The 9,693-nt window shown below is 35.3% G+C and overlaps 1 long non-coding RNA gene across 2 annotated transcripts; it reads left to right on the plus strand.

Moving 5' to 3' along the window:
• Positions 1–1,783: 1,783 nt before the first annotated feature.
• Positions 1,784–6,362, plus strand: LOC141628840 (uncharacterized). Of its 2 annotated transcripts, none has more exons than XR_012537196.1 (4): positions 1,784–2,694; positions 4,033–4,128; positions 4,329–4,377; positions 5,924–6,362. It is a non-coding gene; the product is annotated as an uncharacterized LOC141628840 (long non-coding RNA). The 2 variants fall into 2 exon arrangements; XR_012537197.1 differs by lacking the exon at positions 1,784–2,694 and adding an exon at positions 3,244–3,466.
• Positions 6,363–9,693: the final 3,331 nt, after the last annotated feature.

The following is a 9,693-nucleotide window of genomic DNA, read 5'->3' on the forward strand; positions in this document are numbered from 1 at the left end:
ATCTGATGGATGAAGATATAATGGCGAAGTCGGTGCAATTTGTTCTGTTTTGGTGCTGCCGGTTCCCTGCCCATCCTTTGTCATTGTGTTGATTTTTTTTGTGTAAAAAAAAGTGAATGGAGTTTTGTTTAGGATCTACTGCTCTGATTCCATGAAGAAATCGGAAGCGTACTGATGTGAGAAAGTTTATTGTATTCCAATTGATTATAGTGCGACATACAGGAAACCATATAAAAACATGTATACACAATTCTAGAATATTAATTACCTATTCTAAAGGGTAGGAAAAGGTAACAAAATAAAAACATTATACGATATTATACGCCAAATATGTCAAGAAGATATCTTTCTTTCAACATGCAATCAGTCGAGGATGATGTTGCAGTCGAACAATAATGATATGTGTAAAATAAAGGGATATTTCGAGTTCTTAGTTGATCCCAGGCTGGTTATAGGAACAATAACTGAGAACGCCGGGTGTGGTGGACCTCGCATTTAGACAGTCTCTAATTAGAATTTGTGTTACTCTAATGTATACATACCTTCACATATTTATCTTTCTATCAAGAATTGCAGGTTAATACTTGATGAACTTTTTCTATATATTGATTTGCAAGCCTTTTATGCATTTCTTCTATTTAAATCAATTAATTATAGAGGGGAGAATATTTCATAAGGCAATTGTCTTATTGATAATGATAGTGTCTTACATGAAATATGGTGAGCTATTTATAATAACTCACATCTTTATTAAACCCTAACCCTAATATGGCCAACCTTAATGGTAGTCGGGCCTATTATAGGCCCAATATCCTAGTACCCTCCCGCAATCGTAAAGGCATTACGTAAGCCCAATATCCTATTCTCCCCTCTATAGTCTTATTATGGTATCAGAGCCTCACGCTCTTGAGGCCTAAAAAAAAAATATTCCGCGTCCCTGCCGGTGGGTTTATGAATTATTATGACGCCCACCGGTCGGATATATGTTGGTTTCATTACATTCAGATTGATATTTGTTTATCTTCTTTTGCTTGTTTTTATAGCAATAATTTTCAGTATCCGTAATAATGGTGGAGCACATTACATACGTGTTTGTACATACGTGTTTGTACCAAGCCTTACATAGCAATTTCTAGCACAATAATTATTTCCTTAATTTGTCCCCTTACATCAATGGTGTGAAAATTTTATCCTTTTTAGTTCATAAAGATATACATCTTATGCTTGGTGATTTAATTTCACGGGATTTTAAGATCCATAATTGATCTTCCAGATTGTCTTTCTTTGAAATTTCATTATTAATTTTCGAATTCGTTCAAGGTAGTCTAAAATTGACTGGCGAGTTGTTACGCAACAAAATTTGGAGTCCGAAAAACTTAATATCTCCAAATATTGAAATTAACGGATAATTTTCCGTCTTACCGAAATTTGTGTAGGTCCGATTAGTGTTCCTAACAAATTATTTGATATTTGACAAGTCCGAAATGCTTAACGTTCTTGTTCGAAGAAATTTTCAAGCGAGTCTTTATACTCGTTTTTCTTACCTACTTTGAAGACGGAGAAGATTAATGAAGATAAAGAAGACGCAGATCGAAGATTTTTTATTTTGTATTTGTGCAAACTCATGGTAATTTTAGCAAATTATCATGAGTTATGAATTAAAGTTAGGTTACGAGTTATGACGGCTATCGTCTAGGGTTTAGAGTAGTGTGGTTTATTATATATACCATCTATATATTCTAATGAGAATCACACAACTATCAATAATACAATTCCCTTTTATGCAATTCCCTCACTCTTATCAATTATCTTTTCTTTTCCTACAAAGAGCAAAGTCCCAAATATTAATCAGCAAAGTGAGAGAAAAAGACTTATCTATTCTATATAATAACATAAAAAGGCTTCTTGAGCCTCTATCTATGTCACACATAAGCTTAATCACTACATGCCACCTATGACTACTATACATCCTACTCAGCATACATTATGTATGTATTAACTAGAAAAAAAGAAAAAGCCGGCAATAAACAAAAGAAAAAAAGAACTGAAAAAGAAAAAGCAATAAATGTTTACTCCTCACCTTCAAGCCTTCTCGTATACCTCAGCATAGTCAGCAACAACAAAACCGATGAACCAAATTTACTATCTCAATTGATTGAGTGCCTCATTAACGAAACGTAAAACTCAAATTTATTACATTTCCATATCTATTACATCTTCACTAAAGAGGCAACTCGAGCGGATCTCTCTACCTATTGCGATCCGTCCACTTTGTCTATCAAATTTGTCGAATAACTGTCTCATTGGTGGGAGAGACGCACCTGGAAGAGCTGCTCAAATATATACAAGAGTAATTTATCAAATACACCCTCCTCAAATACACTTTTTTAAAATAACTCCCACCTCAAATTTTTTTATTTTCTTACCCCCATTTTAATGTCTCCGTTTATAACTTGCACCCATAACCGTTTTCAGGTGAAAAAGCATGTGAAATGACGAAAATGCCCCCGCGTGTTTAAAAAGCTATGACTCTTCATTTCCCTCCCTTATTCCATCTGTTGAACAACACAACACTTGTTAAAATTCCCCCAAAAATCTTCCCAAATCCCAGTTTAAACTCTTAAAAATTTTCCCCAAATTTCCGCTTAAAACCCTAATTTTCGAGGGATTGTTCATTCATCAGGATTGATTTATGTAAGTTTTCATTCTATCTCTTATTTCGAATTTCTTTGTTTGTTATTTTTGATTCTGTAACCTTTGTCTTCAATAATGTTGATTGTAGTAGCTTTATTTTCTCGGTTTGTAATCCGATAATTCTATAAGCTTAATTTTGAGCATCCTAATTTCTGGGTTATCTATTTCTGGGTTTAGGGTGTTGGGGTTTTGTATTTCTGGGTTTATGATTCTAATTTTAGTGTTTATTAGTTTAGGTTTTCCAATCATTCTCCATTGTTTGGTTTTGTATTATCACAACCTAATTACCAACAACCATATCGAAATTAAAATGAAAAAAGTTAACCAAATCCAAACAATGGAGAATGATTTACCTTGACAGAGAATGAGAATACAATGAAGGAAACGAAATCCAAACAAAATTGAGGAAAAGAAGAAGGATTGAAAGAGAAAGAAGAGAATGAATGGGGGAATTAGAAAGAAGAACACAACACAATTATAAAGGAGGAAATGAGGGCAAAATGGTCCGAAAAAAAAGGTTTTAACTCAAAAAATTTAAAAACTGACGGAAAACTTGCCGGGAAACGTTATTGGGTGCAAGTTTTGAACGGAGCCATTAAGTTGGGTGTAAAAAAATAAAAAAATTTGAGGTGGGAGTTATTTTAAAAAAGTGCATTTGCTGAGGGTGTATTTGATAAATTACTCTATATACAATAACTCCACCCATCCAGCGGTGGCAGGCGTCGGCCGCTACATCGGAGAAGGACCAAATTGTTCTTACTTTTGCATGTTGGTATGACAACTCACCTTTTAATCTGAGATCAACCTCCGATTACCATTGAATTTTTAGTTGTTTTCCTTCTACCCTTATGAGTTTCGGGTACTTAGTTTACACTCCATATATTTTTGTTTTTGGTGCAATGAATGAGTGGATATAAATCAGGGGAACTCTATAATAATTAAGGCTCTATTACCAATTTATAATTAATGTCGAAATTGTAGTGCTTTCCAGTCAAGAAGAAGGATTAGGAGTACATAGCGATTTTTCATTTAGTACGGTGTTTGTTGTTCATCTTGTAAGATTCCTGACTCCATGCTCTCCACAGTCGAGTTGGAGTTATCTGCACCTGCGATTTAATAGACCAGATAAACGGAGCAACTCATTTATTGAAACGCACTCCGTACCGGAATAGTTTGATAATGGTTTAGTAATTTGTACTGTCGTACTGATGAAACCATTTACTGAAATGCGCACTCCGTACTGGCCGTCTGGAAAGCTTTGACATTTGATTCGTAATAATTATCTTATGTATAAGCAAATTTTGCTAACTTTTAACGGAATTCTATTCTTTCCCACAGGTTATTCATGCTCAGAATTGAAGATTGGAAATTTTTAACGGAATTCTATTCTTTCCCGCTGGCTATTCACGCTCATAATTGAAGATTGGAAATAAGGTTTGGCATGACTTTTTGTTCATGATCCACGGTTGGTATAATATGATTTTTTGTTTCCCTGTATTTTCCCTGTTTGCTTTTTATTTGGTTAATACTCTTTTGATCTTAATTGTGCTTTTATTCATAAGTTTCTGTTTGATTTGATTTTCAATTCTCTTATTCTAAAATTGTTTTTTGTTATTTCACTTTTTTTCTTTTAGGTTTTAGTTGGTGCTCGGAGATCAGAACTAAGAGCAAGCTAAGCGTAAGGTCTGCTATTTATTGATCGGAATTCCTTATTTCAATTTTCAACTTTGTAAATGCTCTTTCCCCTGAATTTGAATATTTAAGCTAAATATTACTCCGTACAATCAAGCTTCAAATTCGTCTTTCATTTACTTATCCATTTAATCCCGCTATACTGGAGGAAAATATTTTTGTTTACTAGACTTTGATTCTTACATATCAGAGCATTTTTAAATTTTCTTCCCACTACTTTGAGACGTTTGAATGTACGGAGTACTACTTAATAAGTCAGCAGGTCTCATGAGAGACCGTCTCCCACTAATTTAGTGGGTAACATAATAGGTAAAAAAAAAAATTCAGTGGGTCTCTCACCCCATCATGTAAGAGGTCTTTCAATAATTATTGAGAGACCGTCTATCTAGAGTTTTTGTGTAAGTAAAGATACGAGAAGAAATTCATTTCTCTGTTTATACGATATGAATCGGGCAATTATTTTAGGAGACAAGCAGAAATGAAGTGAGTATAACATTATTAGCAAATTTGTCTGTTGTAGAAAAATAGAATACTCGTATCTACTAAGTGTTACTTACTGCATAAGCGCACTCGGTACTGGCCGTCTGAAAAGCTTCGACATTAGTATTCGTAACAACTACCTTATGTATAAGTATAAAGTATATTCAATTTATGAACACATACCATTGCATTTTTGCGAGTGATAGGAGTTGATTGTACAAAAAGGAGCTTTAAGTTGGTGAATGGGTAGAGTACGCCTCCTTAGATACTATCTCATATCAAAGTAATGTAAGACAAAATATAGAACACCCTAAAAACTACTAAAAGCAACCAGAAGGAAAAATAAAATATAAGAAATAACCACCTCTTATATGAGTGGTCTCACAATAACATAAACATAAGATTGTCTCATAAGCGAATTATTAGATTAGTTAAGTTCATAGATGAAAGGGCAAACAGAGCAAGAGAGTGGGTGGAGAAATTCAGGTGAGCAAGGTTCTTAAATGTTCAGAATTTCTTAGTTGCAGAGGTGCAACGCATGCCAATTTGGTGGCTCGCAAGAAGCATAGATAAACATTTTGCCCCTTATCATTCCGAAAGGGACAAAAACAAACAAAAAAACAAAAGAGACAGTGTCGTACAACCTGGTTGACCCCAAGTCCCCAACTGACCCATTACTCCTGAAACACGAGGTTTAGCAAAATGAACAGAACTCAATAATTAGGTAAATAACATGCATGGACATTTATGTAGAAGGATGGGAAAGCTAATGCCTAAATCACGGCCAATAGAAGTACTATTTTGTCAAGGGAAAGTTGCAATACCCAACTAAATATTTCAGAGCTAATAGCCTAGCATCCAAAACCAAACGTATGAGTTGGTAAGGGAGGTGTGCTGATATTGAATTGGGCTATAACGTAGACCAAAGGTCTTGAGATAAAGTGAGAATGTAGCATTCTAAATAAATAAAGGAAGGAAAAGGTAGAACAGAAAACCACAGACCATGGCAAAAATATTGAAATTAAAAAACTGACATTGAATGTTACTGAATACGCAGGCAACGCTACAGCAAGAGGAACCTCCAGAGCAACCTAGAAAAGGAAGAGTAACATCCCAAACACCATACAAGAAGGAAAAGCGAAATAACACAGAAAAGTAAGTAAAGCCTATTGACGCAATAATATATTCACATGTACATTCAGAAGTGTACAGACGTAACAAAAAAGAACACTGAAGGATGCAAGAGTAGAAGCGTAGAAGCGGTGACAGAGTCATCAAGATATCAAGATGGAGGAAAGTAACGCCAACAAGCGCGCAGAGACAACATCATAAACCGCAATGAGGCTGCCAAAAAAATATAACAATATTCACCTACTTCACTACTTGAATAAATGGTCCACCATAAATCTTAGCGGTTGTTTAATACCTTTTAGCACTCTTGAGTCTTGACAAAATATATTAGTAGACGTGAATCGTGATAAAGACTATTGAAAATATTGTTGTTGTCGTCCTCCTCGCTTATATAATTGAGTTCTTTATATAAACGAACATTCTGCCCAAATATCTTGACAATGTTTGAAACGAATCCTTCTAATCTTAATTCCGTTTCTGCTTATTAGTACCCCTACTCTGTATATTCACCGCTTCATAGCTTCTCGGCTCAAAATCAGTTAATAGACAAACATGCTCCAATGAACGTAATTCCGCCATTACAAAAACCACGAACCAAAAAAGCCCCGTGAATTCACGGGCAACCGAGCTAGTTCTAGTATAATAAACGTTTTTGGAAAGGATCTAAACAAATAGTCTTCGCGGAGACAAGACGAATCACAATGACCCTAAAATGGCCCACTCTTGACATAATAAAGCGGCCCACATGACACATTTTTTGTTGAGTGATGAATGTGAAGAGCCACCCATTATTGCTTGGTTAGCGGATTACAAACATATTGGCATTGAAGCATAAAACCAAGTCTCTAAATGCCGCTACTACTTTGAACTTGATATAGTGACAAAATAGGATATAATGGGGAAACGATGAGTTACATCCAGCAACGTCATTCTTTTTTCTTTGATTGTTTCGCGGTGCATTAAGAAGGTTTTGGTCATAACCCAAGCGGTATGCAGAAAATCACAAAATTTGTTCCCAACAATTTAAAATTATGTTCAGTATGAAACAAAGAAAAGATAGATAGCGATTCATATGTATATATGCGTTGGGCATCATGAACCACTTCCTTAAACGAAAAACTGATGCGCACTCGTGATTGATTGAAATAACACAAAATCGTAAATAAGACTGTCAAAAGGTGAGGACCATTATCCAGGGTGCGACATAGATGTGTATATGTATATATTAACAGACTGCAAATCTGCAATTGATGATTGGATGGTAATTGGTATACGGATTCAGCGACAAATCGGCCAATTGGCAACAAATTTATTATCTTCCTCATGCAAATACCCTTAATAAAACCATGTAAATAGATACTTGGTATTTCTGACAAAAAAATACAACTGAACTGCTGAACAACAAAAAACAACTGTTACTGAACCAGGGCTTAAGGAATTGGGATAGGCGTCGGGTAGCCTTCGTTACTGTTTTTTTATACTAATATGTTGCAGGAATAATCATTCGTCATTGCTATGAAATTGAAATTAGCCTAAGGGAATATGTTAGAACACACTTGGTTGATGATGCCAAGTTTCATTATGATTTAATCGTTTGCTTCTTAGTTTAATGCTTAGCAAATTGAAGCATCCAATGATAGATCAAAGAAGTTCAAAGATGATCAAGATGAAGAACAAGTCAAGCATGCCCATAGTCTAGAACAAATGTTGTAAACGAGGTAGTTCAACATATTTTTTTTTTACGCATAAGTTATGGCAAAACCGTGCAACAGTTCCCGTGACTGTTCCACCATGGTTTCTGGTACTAACGAATGGAGAAATTTTCGGGAAACTTCACAAGTGTTTGAAATTCTTTAAAAAGCTTTTCTATGTTCAAGAGGAACATTATTTCAAAACTGAAGAACAAAAAGAACAAAAAGAATATGCTTGCACAATAATTTAAAAGATGTCAATCCCATTTGTGCAAGTTGTTTTTCATGCTAAAAATGGGTCTTATACTTTTTCCATTTGAGGCAAAATTGTGAGTTCCCATATTTTATGGGAAACACTCCTTCTCTTTGGAAAAACGCAGCCACCTTGAGCCTCTCAAATCTGATTGTTCTTTTATATTTTTTAAATGAAAATGCATAGTACAAACTTGTGGATATTAGATTAATGTAGTGTTAAGATCCTTCTCTTACACACTACCTTTCTCTATAAATAGCCACTTCATTTTTCATTTATTGCAAGACTTTGAAAGAGCATTCATTGTAAATACTTTGTAAATCTTTTCAGCATTAAAAGCTTTGTTCTTCAATCATTTGCAAAACCGTTTTCTGTTTTTCAAAAGTCTTCGATTGTTTTTCAAAGCTGTAAAATCTCCAAGTATCAGTTCGCTTAACTGTTGCATAAAAGAATATGTTCAATGATTCTCGTGTTTAGGTCTTAATTGTAATCTCCATGTTCTTAAGTGAACCGAGATGAGATTCCGAGTCCAGAAACCGTTGAGATAGAACCTTAAGTCTTGAAGCGGAGTAGCTTTGAGCAAGAGAAAGTCTTGAAGCGGAGTAGCTTTAACCAATTGCAACCGGAGTAGGTTGGCGAGTTATTTTCATTGTAATGGTTTAGTTAAGTTTGAGTAAATTTCTAAACAAGCAATAAAATAACGGTTGGACGTAGGCTCCGGAGTAGGAGCTGAACCAATTCTTAAACATCGTCTTGTTTGTTTATTTACTTTCACGTTTTCCTATCATTTTTCTTCTACACGTTAATCTCGCTCTCAGTGCTGTGCAATAGTCTCTCATACTGTTACATAGACCTGTTGTACCGTTTGTGAACTTACAATCCATTAAGTTTCTCAAACTCGTATTAATAGATCTTACTTGTGTTAGTCATTAACCAAGTAAAGGAGAAAATTTTTAAAAGGTACACCTAATTCACCCCCTCCCCCTCTTAGGTGTTTATCATTCTTAACTCTTCAATTGGTATCAGAGCCTCGTGCTCTTGATATTGGTTAAAACCAAAGAGTTGATCCCATAGTTATGGACGATTCAAAACACACTAAGTATCCCATCATTAAGGGAGAAAACTATGCCTGGTAGAAACATCGCATGGAGCACGATGTTAAAAGTACGGACTACGAATGTTGGTTGATCATTCAAAATGGTCCTCTCAAGATTGAGGTGACTAATGCCGATGGCACTAAGTCTACCAAAAGTGAGGACAAATATGTTGAGGCCGATTATAGAAAAGTCGAGAAAAACTCTAAAGCCATGTCCATCCTTCAATATGGCATCGGTGAACAAGAGATCAACCGGATATTCGGATGTGACTCGGCAAAGGCAATTTGGGACACCCTAAATCTTGCTTATGAGGGAACGTCACAAGTCAAAAAGTACCGTGTTGATCTTCTCATGCAACAATATGAGATGTTCAATATGGGAAAAGATGAGTCAATTAATAGTTTGTCTTCTCGTTTCTCTAGTATTGTTAATGACCTCAAGAATCTAGGTAGAAACTTTGAATCCGAGGATTTAGTACGTAAAATCCTTCGTAGCCTATCTGAAAAATGGCAACCGAAGGTTACGGCTATTGAGGAAGTTAAAGACCTTTCTTTGCTATCCCTTGATGAACTTATGGGCTCACTCATGGCTCATGAGTTAACTCTCATGAAGCGATCCGGTGAAAGCTCTAAAGGGAAAGGACTTGCTCTTTATG

This window comes from Silene latifolia, chromosome 2 (assembly GCF_048544455.1).
Source record: "Silene latifolia isolate original U9 population chromosome 2, ASM4854445v1, whole genome shotgun sequence".
Classification (NCBI taxonomy): domain Eukaryota; kingdom Viridiplantae; phylum Streptophyta; class Magnoliopsida; order Caryophyllales; family Caryophyllaceae; genus Silene; species Silene latifolia.